This window comes from Lygodium microphyllum, chromosome 2, assembly GCF_053477565.2.
Source record: "Lygodium microphyllum isolate KBCC chromosome 2, Lygodium_microphyllum_v1.1.10, whole genome shotgun sequence".
Taxonomy (NCBI): domain Eukaryota; kingdom Viridiplantae; phylum Streptophyta; class Polypodiopsida; order Schizaeales; family Lygodiaceae; genus Lygodium; species Lygodium microphyllum.
The window spans coordinates 8,961,433-8,977,323 of NC_141136.1; the positions used below are offsets into that span (position 1 = coordinate 8,961,433).

Below are 15,891 nucleotides of genomic sequence, written 5' to 3' on the forward strand. Positions count from 1 at the left end.
AAGTCCTCGAATCTTCAAAATGGGAACCTTCATGTGAACCGATTTTCCATGCATTGTGCCCTATCGAGAACATGATTTGGAAAAGAACTTTGTGCCCAATCACTTATGCAGTTTGCAATTTAGAATCCATGCTATGTAATCAATCAAGTGATGATTCCACAAAAAAAATTATGAATGCATTGAAGAAATTGTGCCTAGCCTAACTACAGGTGCTTGTGAGTCACACAAATGCATGGATATGCTTTAAAATATTGGCATGTATATGCTTTAAAATGTGTGGATATGCTTTAAAAGAGAGGAAATATTGGCATGGATATGCTTTAAAATAGATGATTGAAGATGTTAATACATAAGGGAATCCATGACATCAAGGATACAAAGTTAAGCTCAAGAAGATTTAAGAAGGATATAAGCTTTCTTATGATGTTAGAGGAGCATATGAATTGGGCCTTCAAGTATTGCATCAAATGGCTATGTGGAAGGGTTTTTTCAAGATGGAGTTTACGAACCTCAAGTTGAAGCTCATAAGGGGCACAATAGAGAAAAAAAAAGTATTGCTTGTGGGTTTGATAGGCAGATAGTAAGGCAAATGGACTAGATTTTGTCCCAAACACATGGGATGAAGGCCACACCCAAACTAATGGAAGTCATTCTCACAACAGACATATAGAAGAAGAAGTTAACGTTGTCGTTTTTTTTGAAATAATTGATGAAGATGGAGGAAGAGCTACAATGAACATCTCACTGAAATTGCCCATATCTTCAAAATATGCCATAGCCACAGGACTTCATCAAATCATCTCTTCCACACGTACCTCTCCAACTAAAAGTCCCAAAACTTAATGTCGAGATGCTCATTGGCGGTGAGCATGAGCTAGATGAACGACTCCTTCAAAGAGAGAACTATGGTGATTGTTTCGTCTTGCGAAGAGCGATCTCGATTTGTCAACCAAAGATTAGACCCACAACAGTCACCTTTTTGCCATCCGGTCACATAGACCTCATCTGATATACAAGTCAGGAGTCAACCAATGTCCGAGCTCACATTTGGCTTCTCCTCATAATGGGGGCCTTACAACTTTGAGCACCATAGATCATTGGTAGCACCTAATGAGGGTGGGGCATTGATCATATCTAACAATATTTTGATGGGCACATACCTTAGGCATGGCGCCTATATTTTGTCGTGCCTATTTATTAAGGCGTTGGATATTTATTTATTATTTTTGTATGCGCATGGGCACACGATTATGATATTTGTATTTGGACATTGTATTGGGTATGCCTGACTCTTTGGGCGCCTGTCCATTAGCTTTATTTCTATTTTGTGCTAAAGCAAACTCAAAAGCCAAAAGCGTGCTATTTTGTAATTTAAGCTATTATTTGAGCTTGAAGGTGATTAATACATAAAATACATACTTTATGGAGCGCTCACACAAGGCATGGGGGGAGGTTGCACCCAATTGGTCTCTTATTCATGTCGTGCATGCTTTCTACCTTGAGTTTTGTGCAAAAAGAAGAGTTCTTTTGTTCTTGGGGACCTTCCGGCGCTCACTACGCGAGCATACAGCATCCGATTTGTGCACTATCTAAGAACCATATCCATACCTTGTAATCCTATAATTGAACTTGTGTGCCAAGCTATTCCTTAGGATAAGGAATATGAGGAGCTCATGAATAAACTACTTCAAGGTGAAGGTTCTAACAAGAAAATAAGAAATGGTTATCTAAAAATGATGCCAGGAGACAATTCCACGGTGGATTCTGTAAGGTTTTGCAATGGATTCCGTAAAATTATATTTATTGCCGAGGCTCATACACAAGGTGGATTCTTTGTGTGAAAAGTCGATGGGGACACCTGTCCTTTTTGGGCGTATTGTTAATTTAATGTGCAAGTGGGTGATTCTATAGCGCATGATTCCGCAAAATATATATTTAAATTAATAGACGTTTATGAGTTTAGAGTGCGCACTCGTAATAAATTAAGGTTAGGATTGAGTTCTAACCAATTTATTTATTTTGTAGCTGAAGACTGCTAGGTATTTACTTTTGTCGGTTTAATTTTATTATTTTCTAACAATTGTGAATGCTTCAGTTGATGTGTAGAGCAGGCAACAGTGGCGTTGGGAAGCACTAGGTGATAGCATGTATTCAAGTTATTTAGAAGAAATTATCATTTTTGATGGGTGCGCATCTTAGATGTGGCGCCAATATTTATTTTGACACGCTTATTTATTGAAGTGCTTGACATTTATTTATTATTTTGTATGCGCATGGACGCACGATTTAAATATTTATTATTGGACATTGTATTTGGGCACAGCCCGACTCTTTGGGCACCCAATAGCTTTAATTCTTTAGTGGGACAAAAGAAAACACAAAAGAAAAAGTGTGCTAATTGTAAATTGGGCTATTTTTTGAGCTTGGAGATGAATAATGTATCAAATACATGCTTTGTGGAGCGCTCACACAAGACATGGGGGGAGATTACACCCAATTAGACTTTTGCTTCATGTCGTGCAATTCTTCTCTCTTGTTTTCTGTGCAAAAGTAGAGTTCTTTTATTCTTGGGGACCTTCTGGTGCTCACTATGCTCGTATACAACATTCGATCTGTGCACCAGTGGTATCAGAGCGAAGCTGAGATCGAGAGATTCCAATCGCTTACCATCTTGGGCTAAGGTGGAGCTCTTGGAATGATTGAGCTCTATAGCCAGTCTCGCGGCAATCCGTCAATACCAGCGTGTTCCTGGCAGTGAAAAACCCCATGCTATGTAGTTGGATCGCGAAGGACCGGCCTTTACAGGCGGAGGACCATGTGGGAAGCTTCTTCATCAACACGTTTCTTTTTTTTCAAGACCAGAGAAGACAGATAAGTGAATTTAAGCTTAAAAGGTTAATAAGATTTTTAGTAAAGCTTAATCCTCCCAAATCTCAGCGACGACGGCGGCGGTATGTACTCGTGGGCGCTGAATCCGCCGTCAACATCTTCTTGTCTCGATTCGATTCATTAAAAAATTCAAGCTTTTTAAATAAAGCTTAATACTCTAAGGTTCCTAAAGCTTCAAGAAATCAAGCTTAAATCTTCTCATAGCAACCATTCCTATTGGATTAAATATGAACTCGTCTTCAATATTTTGTAAGCCCCTGTTCACACTTGTCGACTGACAGAGCCAAATTCGAGTAAACAGATTGCTATACGCAGTCTGCATGCACGAATTATCTTCTTGGAAGACAACCATGATATGAAATTCCGCATCCGCAAAGAAGAAATACTACAAAAAGCCATTAAAAAAAATAAGCCTTGTAAACCCGACTTTGAGCTATGCTCATCCCGCTAATAAGATTTCGAGTATGTGAGGTCTTTTGGAATTTTGCAAGATGTCCGATCAAACCATGGAAGATTTTATGGCTGAAGGTGATTTACCCGAACCAACGATGGAGAAAAAACTGGATTTGATTAAGATGCAGCTTCAAGAGGAACGAAGAGCACGTCAAACTTTGCAAGCCAAATTGGCCAAGCTGCAACGATCTACCACCGACCAAGATGGACCACAATTTGAAGATCTTATACGACGTACGATCAATGCAACACTTGAAGCGCAATCTATTCGAAAAAAAACAAAGATAAGTAAAAGAAATTTCAAATTCTTTCAATGGGTCATGCAATGGAAAGACTGTACTTGCTTTATTAGTCAATTTGATGATTATTTCCATGAAGAACAATATGCTGAGAAAGAAAAAAATTAAGTGTGTCACTAATCATCTAGTGGACAGAGCATCCCTATGGTGGACTATTGTCCGCAAGAGCATTGATTGTCCTACTACTTGGGAGACTTTCCAAAAGAAATTTTTGCAGAATTTCCTTCCACCCCAATTCCATGAAAAAACAATCAAACAATGGGATCTTCTGCAATAGAGGGATTGTGAGCCTATTTCACAAAAAATCGAGCGTTTTTGGAATGCTTTATTGCAACTACAAATGCTTGAAGATGTACCTCAAGCAACCCATAAACGCAAGTTTATGTTTGGCTTACTTGGGCATTTTTATGCGAAGGTGAATATGTTCAAGCCAACGACTCTCGAAAATGCAATTTCCTTGGCCCATGACACTGAAGACAAAATTCGAGGACGAGAGAAGCGACCACAACAATTTCAAACAATAGTAACTTTGGTTCAAAACAATTCAATTCAAATTTTTGAAGATTTAAAAAAATCGTTTTCTTTCATCTTCATTTCGTAAATCTTGGACACAACCACCTGCTTTACCATCAAACACAAATGCAAACCCTAAGCCATCTTCCCAGCAAAATCCCAACATTCCTAAACTTCCCGCTATTACCACTAATGTATCTAAAGCCAAACCCATAGTTTGTTACAAATGTCATCAACCTGGACATCTAGCGGCGAATTGTCAAACCAAAAAGTCAATTGTTCATATCAATTATTTGGGAGCGACAGAAGATGAAGAACATGAAGAAATGCCAGATTTCATGGAAGACGATGACGATATTTGTACTACTTCAGATACTTTACCAGGTATGCCAAATCCCCATTCTTTATTAACAATGAAATGACTTGTGTGTGGTAAAGAAAAGACTGTTTTACATGATGATGGGAGCACACACGACTTTATTTCTGCAAAATTGGTCAAAGAATTGAATTTACATACTGTTTCTACACATTATCGCATCAAGGCTGCATTATTAGGCACTAGATACAATGGAATACAAGAAGTGCATGATTTAGAAATTAAAATTGGTGATTATGTTGAACGTAGAAATTTCTTAGTTTTCCCTTTGCAATCTAGTGACATTATTTTAGGAATACCTTGGTGTCATCAGTACAATCCCGATATAGACTATTCCACACATTCAATGGAGATTCATACTAATGGGAAAGAAATCACATTGCATGGTATGCACACTTTTGATAATTTTCCATTGCTTAGTCATACACAGGCTAAACATGCATTAAGAAAAGGTAGCAAATCCTATTTAATATGGGTGAATGAAATTGAAGCTAAAGAAAATCACATGCATCCTAGGCACGCACAATTTCTTTCACAATTTCAAGATTGTTTTGCTGCTGACTTACCACCTGGCTTACCACCTATACGTCCCGAAGATCACAAAATAGACCTAATTCCTGGATCACAACCACCATGTAAAGCACCATATAGACATAACCAAATTGAACAGAAAGAAATTCAAGCCCAAGTTGAAGAATTGTTAACCCCAGGACTCATTAGACCTAGTAGTTCTCCATTTGGTGCACCTGTTCTATTAGTGAAGAAGAAAAATAACACCTATCGCATGTGCATTGATTATCATGCCCTAAATAAGATCACTGTTAAGAATAGATATCCGATTCCTAGGGTAGATGATCTTATGGACAAGCTACAAGGATGTGCAATATTTAGCAAGATAGATCTTAAATTTGGATACCATCAAGTAAGATTGGACACATTTGATATATTCAAAACTGCATTTAGAACACAATTTGGACACTATGAATTCCTTGTTATGCCTTTTGGTTTAACTAATGCACCAGCCACATTCAGTCGTATGATGAATCACATAATTTTGAAGGATCAGCATTGTGTCATTGTTTTCTTTGATGACATATTAGTTTTCAATAAGAATGAGAACGAGCATTATGAACATTTATCCTTGGTTTTTAAATTATTGAAAGAGAATCAATTATATGCTAATCTTAAAAAGAGTGAATTTTTTCAAATACAAATTGAATACCACCTAAGACATATTGTTTCATCTGAAAGTATTAAAGTTGACCCTAAAAAGATAGAAGCAATTTTGAAGTGGCCGATACCTAAAAATGTGCACGAATTACGTTCTTTCTTAGGTCTTACTAGCTTTTACAGAAAATTTGTGAGAAATTTTTCATTGCTTGCATTACCTTTGACAAAATTATTAAAGAAAGGCATTGTGTATCATTGGTCCGACAATCAACAAAAGTCCTTTGATTTACTGAAACATGCTTTAACTCATGCTCCTGTATTGCAATTACCTAAATTCAATAGACCATTTTTCCTACTAGTCACTGATGCTAGTGGATCTGGAATAGGAGCAGTCCTTATGCAATATTCTCATCCCATAGCCTACTCTAGTTGCAAACTTAAACCCTCTGAACTTAAATATTTTACTTATGATAAGGAATTGCTAGTTGTAGTACAAGCTTTACGTCAAATGAAACACTATTTAATGGAATCTGAATTCATGATCAAAACTGACCAACAAAGCATTAAACATCTCCTTAGTCAACCACAAATATCTGACCGACACATTAAATGAGCTGCTTTTATTCAAAGTTTTCATCCACTCATATAATATCAACCCGAAAAAGAGAATGTTGTTGCCGATGCTTTAAGTAGAAGACCGACTATTCATAATATCTCTGTGATATCTTTTGACTTTCTTCTCCCTATGAAAGATACCTATGACCAAGACCCTAGTTTTCAAGCAGATTGGAATAAATTAGTTGCAAATACCTGGATTCCCATTGATTCATTGTCCTACACTGATGGATTTATGTTTTATGAAAAAAGATTATTCGTAATTGTTCAATTTCGATCATTTGTTTTGCATGAAATTCATTGTCCCCCATACCAAGGCCATAAATGAATTATTTCTACTTTGTGTACACTGATTGAAGATTTTTATTGGCTACACATGGAATCTGATGTATCTAACTTTGTATCCGAATGCTTAATTTGCCAAAGAGTTAAAAGACACCATGGTAAACAATATGGTTTATTAATGCCTTTACCAATTCCAGAAATACCATGGGAACATATCTCAATGGATTTTATCATTGGTTTGCCTAACACTAAAGCTAATCATGACATGATTTGGACTATTGTCGATAGGTTTAGCAAACAAAAATATTTCATTCCCTGCAAGAAAACGTTAACTACATCTCAAGCTGCTCAATTGTTCTTAAAAACTGTTTTCACTAATCATGGTTTGCCAAAAGTTATTATTTCTGATCGTGATTCTAGATTCTGTAATAATTTTTGGATTACTTTGTTTGCTAATTTAGGAACAAAGATTGATTTTTCATCTGTATTTCATCTTGAAACAAATGGGCAAACAGAAGCTACTAATAGTACCATTTTAGATCTTTTGCATGCATACACAATTTCAAAACCACAAACATGGGATACACATTTACATTTACTTTAGTTTGCATACAATAACACACCACATACAGCTACACAGAAAGCACCATTTGAAATTATTTATGGATATAGATTACCTACACCTGTTACATCATTGTCAAACAAAGTTCAAGCTGCTAATGATATTGCTAACATGCATGCTACTATTTTTAATGAAGTTAAAGATATGACTGCGAAAGCCCAGCAATCTTACACAAAACAAGCCAAAAAGAAAAGAAAAGCTATGAGTTTCAAAGTTGATGATTATGTTTGGTTACGTATTGAAAAGCAAAGATTAAAAAGTGTTGATAAACACCTTGTTGTAAAGTTAGCTCCTAGATTTTATGGACCTTTCAAGACCATTCACAAAATCAATGACAATGCATTTAAACTAGAATTACCACAACACTGAAAAATCCACAACACTTTTCATATTAGTTTGTTACGACCTTTTAGAGGCCAATTACTTGTACATTCTATCTATGAAAACCCTCCTTTGCTAGAAGAAGAAACTTTGAGCCTGAAACTATTCTAGATACTAACTTTATGACCACTAGAACTGGTCATAGATATTCTAGATATTTGGTTAAGTTTAAAAATCATCATGTTGAAGAGGACCAATGGATGCACGCTCGAGACCTAAGTGCTTACCCCTCGCTGTTGGCTCCACATTGAGCTAATAGCAATTGAGGACAATTGCTATCCCACCCCGGAGGTATGATGCCAAGAGGCATATTCCATGGTGGATTCTATGAGGTTTTGCGGTGGATTCCGTATAATTATATTTATTGCCGAGGCTCATAAACAAGGTGGATTCCTTGTGTGAAAAGTTGATGGGGACGCCTGTCCTTTTCAGGCGTCTTGTTAATTTAATGTGCAAATGGGTGATTCCGCAAAATACATATTTAAATTAATAGACATTTATGAGTTTAGAGTGCGCACTCGTAATAAATTAAGGTTAGGATTGAGTTCTAACCAATTTGTTTATTTTGTAGCTGAAGACTACTAAGTATTCACTTTTGTCGGTTTAATTTTATTATTTTCTAATAATTGTGAATGCTTCAGTTGATGTGTAGAGCAGGTAGCGTGGTGTTGGGAAGCACTGGGCCATAGTGTATATTCAAGTTATTTAGAAGAAATTATCATCTTTTATGGGCGCGCATCTTAGGCATGGCACCAATATTAATTTTGACGTGCTTATTTATTGAAGCACCTGACATTTATTTATTATTTTGTATGCGCATGGGCACACGATTTAAATATTTATTATTAGACATTGTATTTGGGCACAGCTCGACTCTTTGGGCACCCAATAGCTTTAATTCTTTAGTGGGACAAAAGCAAACACAAAAGCAAAAGCGTGTTAATTGTAAATTGGGCTATTTTTTGAGCTTGGAGATGCATAATATATCAAATACATGCTTTATGGAGCGCTCACACAAGGCATGGGGGAAGATTGTACCCAATTAGTCTTTTGCTTCATGTCGTGCAAGTCTTCTCTCTTGGTTTTTGTGCAAAAGTAGAGTTCTTTTGTTCTTGGGGACCTTTAGGCGCTCACTACGCACGCATACAACATCCGATCTATACACAAAAAATATTACAATATCACATTTGGGTTTCAAAAGGACACAAAGTAAAGGTAAAAATCTTATGGGAAGCTCATGAAGTTTGGATGGCAAACATATACCAGTGATCTATATGCCTTGAATGCCTATTGTACCTACATGGTATTTCAATTATACTACATATTTACAATGATGTTTAGTGTTAACCCTCAAACGAACAAAGGTGGAAAATCCGGAAAAGCTAAAGTAGAAGACAAAGACAAAGGCCAAGGCAAAAAGAAATGGAAGACAAAGACGCACAAGGAGAAGAGTCCTAAATAAGGGAGAAAGGCGCACAAGGAAAGGCGCAAGTCAAAACTATTGTAAAAGAGCGCAAGCGCATCATGGTTTAATTCAAGGAGCGCCGGGCTCTCACCCGTGCAATTTGTAAATGTGGATGGGCGGTGGAAAGGAAGCTAGGAAGATAGAAGGACAATGGGAAAAAGGGCCAAGGCTACGGCCGGCCATGTAAAAAGGGGAAAAGGGGATGACCGCCCAAAAGGGATTTAGGGTTTTGTATATAAAGTTGAAAAGTGAATGAGAAGCTCATTCTTGTGTGTGGCCAAAAGTAGCTCTCCTCTTCTTCTTCTTCTTCTTGTTCTTGCTTGCTTGAGCTTGTGCTTGAGAGAGGGTGAGAGTGTGAGGGAGTGAGTGTGTGAGGGTGAGGGACCGAGGAGGAGAAGCTCTCCATCTTCTCCTCTCTTCTTCTCTTCTCTTCTCTTCTCTTGTCTTGCTCGCGGCAATGGAGCTTGGAGCGTGGAGCTTGAGGATGGAGCTTGCTTGAAGCTTGCACTTGGATCGTGGAGCTACCGGAGTGCACGGGAGAGGAGGTAACTCGAACGGCATCAAGGTAAGCTCACTACACCCGTAGATATGGATGGCACATCGGCTATGTGAGAGGTAGCCATTAGTACTCGGCTTGGAACGCTTAAAACAATAAGCGGTCCGAGGGTCTTGGCAGTTGAGTGAAAGCTCCCACATTTTGGTTCCGTTGCCGGGACCAACGGATTCAAGCCTTGAGCGCTTGCGCGCTTCGAATCGAGCACTGGAGTAGGGTTTTCCCCAAACCGGTGCTTGAGGTAGATAGGTAGGAAGCGAGGGGGTTGAAGATGGTATTCGATCTCCTTGGCAAGTAGGTGTTTTGCTTTCTTGAGATTTATGTTGTGGAATGAAGTAGTGTAGGAATTTACTTTGTGATTGGATGCATTAGGATAGGAAAAAACAAAGAAAAAGAAATAAATAGTAGGGTTCTCTGTTGCTGTATAATAGGCTAAAACAGGGAAATAGGGGCACAGATCCTTGGAGTGCCGTTCGATTCGAGCACCACAGTGGTTCCAGGCATGTCTGGCATTCCCTTGTAACGTCCTGCACCTATCTGGAAGGCGTTGGACGATTCGGTGTAGTAGACATCAGCCTAGAGGCATCGCGTGCAACTCGCAGGCCGTCATCCGCGCCGTCGGACCAGGCCGTCCGAGTCCCAGAATCGGACGTCCGATTTTGAGAATCGGACGTTCGGATAACCGTCCGATTTTGAGAATCGGACGCTCGGACCACTCGGACACTCGGACTTGGACCAACCCGTCCTATTTTGGAAATCGGACCACTTGGACAACTGTCCGATCGGACCAACCCGTCCGATCGGACCACTCGGACCAGCCCATCCAATCGAACGTGCCACATGGCACTCGGACCAACCAGAATCAGACCACCCAGAATCAGACCAGGCCATCCGAGTCCCAGAATCGGACCAGTCCAGAATCGGACCACCCTGTTCGATCCGATTCCCAGAATCGGACCACTTTGAAAATCGGACCACTTTTTTGATTCGATTCCCAGAATCGGATGTGACGAAAATCGGACCACTGGGCCGATCGGACCAACTCAAAATCGGACATCCGATTCTGATAATTGGACTCCTGAAAATTGGACATTTGAGAATTGGACAAAAAACTGTCAAAATCGGACGCGTGGCTAGAACACAAATTCTGATGCATCTAAACCCCGAGACTGACCCCTAAGGCTACGTAGAGCTGAAGGTACATCACAGATCCATAACCGGGCTAAAATTTAGAGCACGTAGTTCAAAATTTGGTTATAACCGGTCCTCCAAATTGCATATGGCGTCTACCGTAACGGCCCTGCGGGCCGGGGGGGATTGCCCCCCCGGACCCCTGCAGAGGGGGCTCTGCCCCCTCCGCACCTCCCCCAAGTAGGTTGGAGAGAAAATGCACGCCGTGACAGGTCTTCCAAATTGGACCCTAGTGTAGTAATGGATCTACACAAGCATGGATGCTCACTTGCAGAAGAGCAACCAAAAGCCCGTACCCGAATGGAGACAAACAGAGACCCTAGAACTTCAATGGGCCCATCTAGCCAAAAAGGGCAAAAAGGCCACACCATGAGAACACAAAGACATTGTGTTCATACCATGTCTAGTCAGAACGGAATGCAACATCAGCAAGCTGCAAATGCCGAGATGACTAGACATGACACTCTTGACGAGAGATGTACCTTGAATAGCACTGCACTGACGATCCAAGACAGCAATGGAGAATCCACATCTGGTCGTGCAGTCGAGAACTCAAGGGCATATGTCAGAAGGCTTAAATTTACAAGCCAGGACCCGGAAGATGAAGACATAGTACCACTTGCTTATCTTAGGGTCAAAGTCATCGCAGAAAGAGAGCATAGTGTTGATGCTCTCATTGATGAAGGAGCAGATTTCAATATCTTGACTTACGAAGCATGGACTCTACTAGGTCAACCAGAGCTCAAACCGACTGATGCAACTCTTAACCCTTACGGGAAACACCCACAAGCACTTCTAGGGAAGTGCAGAATCCTTGTAACTATTGAAACAGAAAGCTTGCCAGTCCTGTGCTATGTTCCTCCAAATAGCGAGAATTGTGGAAAGGAAATCCTCCTAGGGAGGCCTTTCAAAAGGGCAATGAAGTGTGAAGCCGACTATATAGCACAGAGGATACACCTAACACTACCAGGTGCTTCCCTTATCTCTTCCTCCTTTTTCCCATGGCCTCTCTCCTTTCCCCTCTCCTTCTTTTCCCTGTTTTCATGCCTCTCATGGTTAGCCTTGGCCATTTTGGCACTGCTTACATTCTGCAGACAATCTTTATTCCAAGTGGCCTGCAATATTCACAATACTAGCCCTTGACAGTTTTAATATGTGCCATTGAAGTTTCTATTTCAAAGCAAGTAAATAATGCTGGCTCAAAGGAGTTTGTTCTTTCAAATTCAAAAATCTTCACTTCCAGCTGGAAAATATTTGAAGGGAAGCTTTTAGAAAGTGTGCAGCATACGATACACTATAGTAAAAAATAATGGCAAGCTTGTGACTATGCACACACATGCTTTCAAGGTATAGGAAGGCTAAAGGATAGGGAGAAGGAGGGGAGGAGGCAGGGAGAACCATTATTTGAAAACCGTCCAAAATGTTACATGAAAAGAGATAATGCATGAGGTTTGGTCTTCAAATGAGCGTTGTCCAAGATGTTCCAAAAAATAGACTCAAAAGTCTTCTTGCCATATCATCTAAGATAAAAAGGTGGGAGAGGGATATCAAGAACACTAAGGAAAAGCTAAAATCCATGAGTCGACATGATAGGTTTGAGCTTATGTCTAAGGATAAGGAAGGGAAAATTTGTTTCAAATTTGGTGTGTGAGGAGTGTGATGCTCTTATGGCCAAGGAGGACATGATACTCTATACAATTTCTACTCTTTGTTGGGGTTTTTGGCAAGGATCATATAAGTTTAGAAACCACATGATCAATGTAAAGTGTTTCTTAGATGATAGTAGAGGAGGTGTGCATTGGACTTGTGAGCCAAGCACAAAAGCAATGATTTTATTGGGAATAGAGCTTGTTGAGATCAATTGCACATTTCATCACAATGATTGCAAGCGGGTAAGTTTGGAGGGAGTTCCCTTCTCCAATCTCCAATGCTCATCATGTGCATCCATTCCCAAGGAGAGAGACTTTTGCATGTGTTTGTATTGAGACATGCACTCTAGAGAGGAAAGAGGATTAAGAGACACTGGAGGTGGTAGAAGATGGGATTACTTGACTCACTCTAAGATATTGAGAATTGCTAGGACTAAAAACATAATGGTTCGACGACTCAAAAAAGAAATATGGTTCACAAGGACAAAGGTTGCTACTTTGAGTGTAAAGGTGAGGAGTCTTCAAGAAAGTGTTTTTGAAGCCTTGGTACGAGGAGATGTAAAGAAGTTTTGCACTGATATTGTGAATGCACATAAGCATGGCTTATTTGAGGGGAAGAAAGATTTGTGGGACTTTTTCATCAACATCTCTCAAAACATAGGAAGAGTGGGTCAAGGAAAGCGATATTCTGATACAACAAAAAATCTCTTTTAAGTTGTCAAGATTTGGGGAGGTACAAGATTGCATAACTTTCTCTCCATGAATCTTCAAGGTCCACATCTTTCAGCTACATCTAGGGCTATGAGAAAAGCTCTTTGTTATAGGACCGGATTGAGAGAGGATGTATTCAAGCATGTGGCAGAAACATATAAGCATCATATGTTGAAAAATGGGCTTTGCATGAGAAGTGTACCTGTCATTGTTGCTAAAGATGAGACTATGATCAAGAGGATGGTGAGGTGGATAGAAAGAGATGACCAACTTGTTGGTTTTTGTGGAAAGAAGATAGATCACACATGCATTTAAAATTTCGTAGTACTTGTTGGAGATGGTGAAAATGGTTATCATAGAATTGTTGATGCATTTGAGCATAATGTGATTGCGCACTATGCAAGAGCATTGATTGCAAATCCTCTTGTTGAATGCTTGCCAAAGTTAGTTCTTCTTATACAACTAACTTGTAATAGGTTTGACTCTATGTCCATCAAGGAGCAATGGAAAGAAGTCAATTTGCATTGGAATATGTATGTGAAGGATGTGATTGGATCAATACTTGGTCATGGTTCTGATGGAGATTCAAGGCGAAGAAAGCTTATGGTTGAAGATTATAGCTCTCTTACAAGTGTTCAATACTCAATTCCTTGGAAAAGTTGGCCATTCACAGCTTCTATGGAAGATGATGGAAGCATCATTGGATTACATGACCAAGATTATATACATAATGGAAAGAAGATTATTAATCCTCTAGATAATGCATCTAAAAGATTAGTGCTTGGTAATGATCTTGTCACCTTGAATCATGTAGCCTTGGTATATCAAAGTTTCAAGGTTGATGATCATGGTTTGCAAGAAGGAGATATAGCGAGAAAAGATAGACAAAATTGGAGATCAACATAGAGGATAGCCTAACATAAAGTTAAAAATTGTTTAGAGCTCTTGCAGATGGGATCCAATCATCATTAAGAGCGAACACTTGGTACAAAGGTGTATCTCTCAATTGTGGCAGCATACATTGATATTTTTCTATCTCCTATGCTCAACTTGTATGAGTATGTGAAAGCTGCCAGAATGGTATCCTTCTTTTTTAGGTACATAATTCATGTTATCTATTGAACATATATAAATAATTAGCTGATATTGTGTGTTCATGTTGTTGCTATGGTAGCACCATTATGTCTAATTAATCAGTTGATTTATGATGTTTTATTAGGATTTGGCGCATGTGGATAACCAAGCATTATTTATATACACTCAAGTAGAACTTCATTAGTAGAGAAACTTTCATGGACATCCAATTGTCATGTCACTTTGTGGTTCTTCTCATAAAGATCTTTAGAGACAGATATAGTCACTTGGCAATTCCTTTATCTTCTACAGGATCTGATGCTTGTGAGAATTTCTTTAGTAAAGTAGGTGGAATGGTTAGCAATGAGAGGTGTTATGATGGTTGTGACTTGTTGAATAGTGCAGGAGCATTGAATAGAATTTCAGAGTTTCAAGCAGGTTCAAATCTAAGTTTTCTGGCAACTCACTCAAAGCAAGAAAAAATATGGGTTGATATGAACCATATGCTTGGCATTCCTTTGGCAAATTTAAATGACTACACGGTTGTGAGTACTGATGAGCAGATTGCATATGCATTAAAGGAGGGTTTAGCAGAAGCAAAGGTCATGTGTCGCAAGCTTGGTATGGAAGGTGAAGCTTCATGGGGTGCCTCATGGGAAGAAAAAGATATCTTAGAGCATCTTGAAAACAATGCACATGACAATCTTGAAGCAGAAGAATAAGTTTCATTGGATGATTTTGTTGGAGACTTAATCATGGATACAGTACTGGATGTTGATGAAGAGGATACAATTGCACAAAGTGTGAGCTTTGCCATGTCATGGATTCTATAGTTGACAATGAGGAGAATGTGGTGAGCCAAATATCACCTTTTGTGGAAGTTGATGGGAAGACTTTGTGCAAGAGCACACTAGTGAGCCAATTGAATGGAAATCCAATGTTTCAAAGGATAGATTAACAAGGGTAAAAAGTGAAGTATATTTCTCATTTGAGATGAAGTCAAAACCTCAAACCAGCACTTGCCTTGGAATAGGATATGATTGGCCAGTTTTATTTGAAGATATTATACTTAGAGATAATACAAAGCTCAAAAGAAAAGGCAAGGTTGCAAATACTATTCAAAGGGTCAAGAAAGGCATATGGTACCTCGGAAGAGTAATGAGTATGAGAATGAAGCTAGGAAATGGTATGAAAGAGAAAACGGGCCCTTTTGATCTTCTAGATCGTCCTCCAAATGTGGAGATTCATCTAGCATGGTATCAAAGAACCAAAGGAAGTAGATGCTACACATATGATCTTGTTGATAATCAATCAGTGTCCTTGGAATCTATAATTGCTTTGGAAAATTTGAGCTATGATCCAATAACAAAGAAATATCAACTTGATCCCAATGACTATAAGATCTTCAACGACTATGTAAAAGATACATAAGGTAATTTGAAGCACATAGAGTAAAATACAAATCTATAATAGTTTTAATGTGTTGTCCTTATGCATTAGTATTAAATTAATAAACTCGTTTTTCTTTGCAGGTTGAAAGCTACTATGTATACATCATACATACTACCAAGAAGTATCAAATAACTTTTGTGGTCATCTACTTATTGTGTAATTTGATTATTAGAGTCATAAACATTTATGACCA

At 38.9% G+C, this 15,891-nt stretch overlaps 2 pseudogenes; both read left to right on the top strand.

The window, feature by feature from the left end:
• Positions 1-12,800: 12,800 nt before the first annotated feature.
• Positions 12,801-14,078, top strand: LOC148039460 (uncharacterized; annotated as a pseudogene).
• A 320-nt stretch (positions 14,079-14,398) lies between these two features.
• Positions 14,399-15,677, top strand: LOC148039461 (uncharacterized; annotated as a pseudogene).
• Positions 15,678-15,891: the final 214 nt, after the last annotated feature.